Here is an 8,990-nt window from a genome sequence, read left to right on the forward strand (position 1 = left end):
TTCTACCAGCGGAATCCGGACATGTATGAAGGAAGATGTTGGTGGACTCCCCTGAGCCAAATCCTCTTTTAGCCTTTTCATAGCCTCTTCTTTTGTAGTTCTGGAGGCATCGCCTTTTACACTGTATGTGTCATATCTAAAATATAAAAAACTATGTTAATGACTCTCATCCCTTTGTCCATTCTTGTGAAAACACACTTCAAATCATCCTCTGACTCACTACCCTCACAGCTTCAATCCTCTCTACCTGGCACACCTTAAAAACTCACCTCTTCACATATATTAAGAAGAGCTTGGCCGGACAATCCACCTTCTTCCCTTTTTGTACATGAAACTTTTTTTTTGTGTACACATGTTCAACGGAATGCTCCTGCAACGATTGGCAAAGCCGCATAATCAGCTAATGTATTTAAATGGTAGATGGACTGTTAAATTATTTGACTGTTATATAAATGGACTTTTGGCCTACATTAATCACTGATTAGTCAATTTACATCTGCTGTAGGTGTGTTCCGGGATGCTTTCCCATGCTCGCAATCCCGGATCACTCGCTTGGTTACACACAGTGGGGTGTCTTCACAGTAGTCCTCCACTTGCCACACTAGCCTCGCCTTCTCATCATCCTTTACCTTGACAGACCTGTAGAAAGAGATATTTTGCAAAACCAAAGAATGTGGAAGGGGGAGGGGAACTAGATAACGGTGTAATGCAATGTCAGTTATGTTATGTTGAATGACTGATTGATTTTTGGATTACAAAAACACATACACATGTCCAAGGATAACATGAGGAAGGGCAAGCACTTATTTCCATCATGGATAGTTAGTTAACTGTGTTTCATAGTAATTTAATACCATTTGTTGAAAGACGTGAGCGTTGCTCTTTTATGGTTTTCCAACAGAGTTGTCAGATCCTCCTCTGACTTTACAATTACGGAAATGTATCCCCCATCTCTCTTGACAACTTCGGAATGTGGAGGCATCCAAGGCAGATCTATAAAACATTAATATTTCGTTAACACAAACCAGGAGTGCAGACCAGATGAGGCTTCTGTAAGACTACAGGTGAAGCAGTGCTAAAGAAAAGTTTTAAAAAAAAGTTTTACAAAAGTCTTACAATAACTATTTTCACCAAAAGAGGACAGGTTTGCACCACGTAATTTGAAGATGGTCAAGATTACCTAACGTTAGCATTTTAAACCAAGTTAGCTAGCAGTAAATTATCCTGTAATAATTACGTTTAGAAAAGTCTTACAATAACTATTTTCACCAAAAGAGGACAGGTTTGCACCACGTAATTTGAAGTTGGTCAAGATTACTCTATCTAGCTAATCTATCTAACTCTATCTAACAGTCGAAATCTTAACTAAACAGGAAAACAATCTAACATGATTAAAAAAGAGGACAGGTTTGCACCACGTAATTTGAAGTTGGTCAAGATTACTCTATCTAGCTAATCTATCTAACTCTATCTAACAGTCGAAATCTTAACTAAACAGGAAAACAATCTAACATGATTAAAAACTTACCCTCCATCGTGCAAAAAGATGTAACTTTACACAGGGTAACGTTAACTTCCCACTCAACAGACGAGTCCAGCTGGTGCACGCTGACCCTGGTCGACGAGAACCCGCATGAGAGATGTGACGCAGGACGTAACCCCGCCCCCCGGGCGAGATGCCCCAAAATGTATGAGTCCCAAGCAGCTAGTGTGTAGCCAGCCTAAGCTTTCTGGGATGCTGAGAAGATGGAACTGAACAGGAATATTATTAATAAATCAATCTTTAGTGGCAGAAGTGATTGTTCTAACATATTTTTATCACAGAGTTGGCTTTGCCAGTCCGTCTGCTTCCTGACCTGAGGCCCAGATTGTCATGTTTTAGCTCTAAGACTATGTGCCATATTACTAGAGAGAAGAGCAGCACCATCCCAGGAGGGATGAATACCATCTCTTTTCAACAGGTCAGGTCTGCCCCAAAAACTTTTCCAATTGTCTATGAATTCTATATTATTTTGCGGAGACCACTTAGACAGCCAGTCATTGAGTGAGGACAGTCTACTATCTCATCACTCCGGGGAACAGGAAGGGGCCCAGAGCAAATTACAGTGAAGTCAGCTTCAAGACTCACATGGAGTTCGTAGGCCACTCTGTTACAGTTACAAAGATCACAGCAGTTATACCCTTCACCAAGGTCTAAGCTATGTCTTTGCTTCCGGTTTAATGATTCTCATTGGCTAAGAAAATAGATAAACATAGTAATTTTCCACACATATACAGATAGACTGAAGCATATCTCTATCGATTATGCAGCTGACACTCGGACCCTGAAGTTAGGTATGTCATGTCTCAACAGCAAACACTCATGTGAGCAAAGCACAGTAGAGCAAGCCTTGGACATGCTGAAAACACAGTGAGGCTCTATTTTCTTCAAGGCCTTAGTGGTGAGCCATGCCTTTGTGTCTGAGGTTGTTACGTGCTGCTTCACAATCTCGCTCTTCTCAGTGGGAACAATGTTGTTCCAGAGGATGAGGAAGACCATGATGATGACCCCCCTGAACCCCACAACCATCAAGCAAGAGAACATGTGCAGGACGTGGCTATGCAGAACATCCCAGAGATACCTGCTTCTCACTGGTTCCTTGAGCTACTCATTCCCTATACACGGCCAAGGAAGCAGTCCCTGAACTGTTGGCGACAGCATGGAGACTTCCAGTTCTGTGAAGATATCTCCTTGTTAGCCTCCAGGGCAACCACCATCCCACCTCTGGGATGTGTTACGGCACGAGAACGCACCCTTTCCGGGAGGGGAAGGTGTGAGGAAATAACAGGAGGATGCAAGATGCAAGTAAAAACTCAGTTTATTAGATGAGGTCAAATGTGAAAGACACAGGTCGGGGACAAACACTCAGGTGGCAAACGAAGCAGGGACGAGATGGCGATCCGGTGGTGGTGCGGTGGTCAGCGTGATCGAGTGAACCCAGGAACCGTGGAACATCCAGACGACACGAAGAAACTGACAAAATCCAGAAGAAGAGCTTTAGCAGACGAGGCACGGGAACAGAACACACACCAGGGAACAGGACACACACACGGACGGACGGACGGACGGACGGACGGACGGACGGACGGACGGACGGACGGACACACACACACACACACACACACACACACACACACACACACACACACACACACACACACACACACACACACACACACACACACACACACACACACACACACACACACACACACACACACACACACACAACGATCTGACAACATGAGAGGGAATTACTGGGCATATAAAGGAACTGGAATGGATGACAGCTGGTGACACTAATCAACACAACGAGTAACCACACCCACACAATTACACTCACGCAGACACATCAGCGTGAGACAGCCGATTCATGAACCGTGACAGAAGGGTAATGTCATGTTTTTAGTTTAGAGTTTGTTTTTGACCCGGTTTTCTGTCCGAGTTTTCTTTGTATATCTCTCAGTTTATTTCCTAGTTAATCTTTTAACCCAGTGGTTTTCAACCCTGTCCTGGAGTACCACCAACCCTGCACATTTTGTAAGTCTCCCTATATTTGACACACCCATTTCTGGTCTTGTAATTGTGGAAGAAATTTAATATGTTCTATATGTTTGCATTTAATTATATTTATAGAATCTTAGAAATAGGATGGTAATTAGATTAATGTAGTGCCGATACATACCCTTATGAATGGATGTATGTGTATCTCCTTGTATAAGACCTGACAAGTATGACTGAGACAGAGGGTCTCCAATCAAAGGTGTAATATGCTGGTGCAGGACCAGCGACAAGCATACTAGAGGCACAGCAAGAACGCGCAAGTGTTTTTGCCAGAATACTCTGTTCTCCTGTTATTTCAGTGTTGTATTTTAGTCAAGGTAAGCCTATCTTCGATTCTCTTGTTATTTTGTGTTTTTAACTTCACATAATTCTGTATTTTAGTTAGACGCGTTGGCACAATTAACAACAGCCGCGAGTGAAAATTAAAATTATTGTTACATTTGCACTTAAGCCTTTGCTCCTAGCAGTTTGGAATTGGCACATTTTCGCGTTATTCACTTAATTGCCCGACCGAAACAGCTGTACTCACTGAAGCGGTGAAAGCATTATCTGTATATCTGTGTAATTTGCGCGCTGTCGCGGAAGCGTCAGCGGAAGCGTTCAGCTCTCGTGTGAAGACCGACTCGGGAAAAGACCAGCGACTCTACCTGCGCGACTCCACCGAGCAAGGACACCAGAAAGGCACTTAAGTATCTCCTCTTCCCTTTCTCTTCCCTCTACTTACCTTTTTGTTCACCTTAATCAACATGTGCTTTCAATACATTCCTGTTATCTCTCGCCAACGTCCTTTCATCACGCACAATAGGCAGCGCAATACTGCCAATCTGCGTCCCATCCTCACATCCACACATACTCCTCTCTCTCTTTCGGTGGGTCTATGGAATTGCCAGTCAGCAGTCAATAAAGCTGACTTCATTCCAGCCTTTGCATCTCATTCTACTCTTAGTATCTTGGGGCTGACTGAGACCTGGATTCGTCCAGAAGACTCAGCAACCCCTGCTGCTCTCTCTAGCAATTTCTCCTTCTCCCACTCCCCTCGCCAGTCTGGGAGAGGTGGGGGTAAAGGGCTTCTCGTTTCTAACAATTGCAAATACGCCGCGCTCTCTTCACTATGCAACAACAACTCATTGGAATATCATGCTATTACACTTACAACTCCCATTAAAATCCATATTGTAGTCATTTATCGCCCCCCAGGTCAGCTGGGTAACTTTGTAGATGAGCTGGATGTGCTGCTGTCCACTTTCCCTGAGGACGGCACCCCACTTCTAGTCTTCGGTGACTTCAACATTCATCTCGAAAAGCCACATGCAACAGACTTCACCTCTCTCCTAGCCTCTTTCGATCTCAAACGACTCATCACCACAGGTACTCACAAATCAGGCAACCAACTGGACCTGGTTTACACACGCAACTGCACCACAGAAAACATCCTGGTGACACCTCTCCATGTCTCAGATCATTTCCTCATTACTTTCAGTCTCCTACTCTCTACCCCTGCACCCCCACCCCCACCACCAGTCACTTTCAGACGAAACCTGCGCTCACTTTCCCCCTCCCATCTTTCCTCTGCCGTGTCATCCTCTCTTCCCCCACCCTCACAATTCGCATCTCTGGATGTGAATACTGCAACGGACACCTTATGCTCCACTCTAACCTCTTCTCTAGACATTATCTGCCCTCTCTCCTCCTGGCCAGCACGCGCTACTCCCTCTAATCCCTGGTTATCTGAGGTTCTTCGGGAACACCGGACCGATCTCAGGGCAGCGGAGAGGAAATGGCACAAATCAAAAGACGCATCTGACCTGAGTATGTATCAATCTCTCCTCTCTTCCTTTTCTGTTGATGTTCATGCAGCAAAATATTCATACTTCCACAACAAGATCAACAGCTCCTCCAACACACGATTCCTCTTCAAGACATTCAACACTCTCCTCTGTCCACCTACACCACCACCCGCACCCTCCTTAACTGCTGACGATTTTGCTAACTTCTTCACCAACAAAACAACAGCTATCAACGGTCAGTTCTCAGCTCCACACACACAGGAACCCAGACCGACCCCCTCCACAGCCAATATCCCTCTGTCCTCCTTTTCTTCGCTAACCGAGGAAGAAGTATCTACACTTCTCCTCTCCAGTCACCCTACCACCTGCCCACTTGACCCCATCCCCTCACACCTTCTACAAGCCATCTCTCCCACAATTCTACCATCACTCACACACATCATCAACTCTTCCCTCCATACTGGCACTTTCCCTACAACATTCAAGCAGGCTCGGGTTACCCCACTGCTCAAAAAACCAACACTAAACACATCATTTGTAGAGAATTACAGACCCATCTCTCTCCTACCATTCATTGCGAAGACACTTGAAAGAGCTGTTTTCAACCAAGTAACATCCTTCTTGTCTCAAAACAACCAGCTGGATGTCAACCAATCCGGCTTCAAGAAAGGGCATTCAACTGAGACTGCATTACTGTCAGTCACAGATGCCCTACGGATCGCAAAAGCTGCTTCCAAATCTTCAGTCCTCATTCTCCTGGATCTGTCTGCTGCCTTCGACACTGTGAATCATCAGATCCTTCTGTCCACCCTCTCATCACTGGGCATCACAGGAACTTCACTCCACTGGTTTGAGTCCTATCTCACAGGTAGGTCCTTCAAGGTCGCATGGAGAGGCGAGGTATCCAGGGCACATCAGCTGACCACAGGGGTTCCCCAGGGTTCAGTTCTTGGTCCCCTCCTCTTCTCCATTTACACCACATCACTGGGACACATCATACAGGCACACGGTTTTTCCTACCACTGCTATGCTGATGACACGCAGCTCTTCCTCTCATTTCAACCAGATGATCCCACAGTAGCTGCACGGGTCTCAAGCTGTCTGGCGGACATCTCCACATGGATGAAGGAACATCACCTGCAGCTCAACCTGGCAAAGACTGAGCTTCTCGTCCTCCCTGCCAATCCGTCTCTACAGCACGACTTCACCATCCAGCTAGAATCATCATTAATCACCCCATCAAGGTCGGTCAGAAATCTTGGAGTAACGTTTGATGACCAGCTGACCTTCACAGACCACATTTCAAAGACAGCTCGATCTTGCAGGTTTGCACTGCACAACATCAGGAAGATCCGGCCTTTCCTAACTGAGCATGCAACACAACTTCTCGTCCAGGCCCTGGTCATCTCTAGGCTTGACTACTGCAATGCCCTTCTGGCTGGACTTCCAGCATATGCAATCAAACCCCTACAGATGATCCAGAATGCTGCAGCTCGTCTTGTCTTCAACGAGCCCAAAAAGGCCCACGTCACTCCTCTGTTCATCTCTCTACACTGGCTACCTCTCGCTGCTCGCATCAAGTTCAAGGCATTGACGCTTGCTTACAGATCCATCACAGGCTCAGCTCCCTCCTACTTTCACTCACTCCTACGAGTCTACATCCCTACCAGACACCTACGATCGGTCAACGAGCGACGTCTCGTGGTTCCATCGCAGAAAGCCACAAAATCACTTTCCAGAACATTCACATTCACAGTTCCATGCTGGTGGAACGCTCTCCCCACCCTCATCCGACATGCAGAATCCCTGACAACATTCAAAAGACAGCTAAAAACCCATCTCTTCCGTGAGCACTTAACCTCATAAAAAAAAAAAAAAAAAAAAAAAAAAAAGATGTTTTTCCCCCTGAAACATCACTTATCAGGCTTATGCTACTCTGAATAATACCTGAACTTCGTATTTTGAGCACTTCTTGTGTTGTTGTTGTTTTTTGCCTCTTTATGATGACTCGCTTAAATTAGTCCTAATTTGTAAGTCGCTTTGGATAAAAGCGTCTGCTAAATGACTAAATGACTAAATGTAATATGATAGACAAATCTAAACAATGTATTAATTATAGCTGAGAGATATCTTCATTTAGCCTCGGGAAAACAACCTTGGGGGAGGAACAGCTATAAAGAATGAAGGATACCCCCCACTCGTAGTCACACTCTGCAATGACTGTATGACTGCTGACCTTTCCTTGCAAGGGAATAAATAATTGTTAAAGACAATTGATCCATGTTTGTCTCTTATTCAGTGTTAGAAAATTGTTTGCCACCACACAGTCTAATGAGTTTATGAGTTGAATCAGGTGTGAAAGATGAGGGAGACATACAAAATGTTCAGGGCTGGTGGTACTGTTCTACACTGTTCTAACCTGTTAATTAGGCCGGCTATTTTCATAAACGGACATTTCACCCTCTCTGTTTTCAAAAATAACATTGTGTACACCTGTCAGTTTTCAGAAAAGTGTTTGTTTACACAGACCTGTGTATTTATGCAGTCAAGAGCATGCCAAACCTGTAGGTGGCAGTGTAAATGGGGCATAGTTAAGTCTTCCTCCATCCCCTACCTGTTTGTATCGCTTTCTTGTCTCGTGTTCTGTTGTTGTGTGGGCGTGCTGGCTCATTAGTGCTCATCAGCGATCCAGCTAATCATTCCAGTCACCAGCTGCAGCTCATCTCATCACCATATATATACTCACCACTTTCTCATCTCCTTTGTCAGATCGTTGTTTGTGGTGTCCCGGTGTGTTTTCCAGTCTGCGTTCGAGTCCTGTGCCTTCCGTGTTCCTGTTCGTGTTCATGTGGATTTACTTTGGATTTATCTCACCTCTGGACTCACCTCATCCGCACTGCTGCACATCCATCACCGGGTTCATCTGGCCATCGGGGTCCCTGCGCCGCTAGCCTGTTCTCTGGACTTTTCATCATTTATATCACAATAAAAGAGTTTACTTGCATCTTGCTTCCTTCCATCATTTCATGACAGAACGATCTGACCCGACCATGGAAGCAACGAGTGGCTCTTCAAGTTCACTGGAAGCATTTGTGAGCAACAGCATACAGAGAATGGACGCTCAAGAGAAAAACCTCAACGAGACAGCTCGCGCTGTTCAGGCTTTAGTGGCGCAGGTGTCTGGGCTCACCCAGCAGATCCAACAGCTTCACGTTCCCACTGCGCCACCCGCGCCGCCGATTCCCCCACCACCAGCACAGCCCTCCCAGTCGGAGCCCCGCCTGCCGGTTCCCGAAGCCTATTCAGGTGAACCTAATTACTGTCGAGCTTTCCTAACCAGGTGTTCGATACATTTCTCTCTTCAGCCCAGGACATTCCATGATGAGCGAACCAAGGTCGCGTTCGTATTGACGCTTCTGTCTGGGAGGGCGGCGCTATGGGGAACGGCGGTGTGGGAAAATCAGGATGAATGCTGCTCCTCGTTCCAGAAGCTCTCTGACGAAATGAGGCGGGTGTTTGATCGCGCTGTTGCGGGCAGAGAGGCTGCTAGAGTGCAGGCAGATTTACGACAAGGTGAGAGATCTGTGTCGGATTTTTCG

This window comes from Leuciscus leuciscus (assembly GCF_965113295.1).
Source record: "Leuciscus leuciscus genome assembly, chromosome: 25".
In the NCBI taxonomy this organism is placed as follows: Eukaryota; Metazoa; Chordata; class Actinopteri; order Cypriniformes; family Leuciscidae; genus Leuciscus; species Leuciscus leuciscus.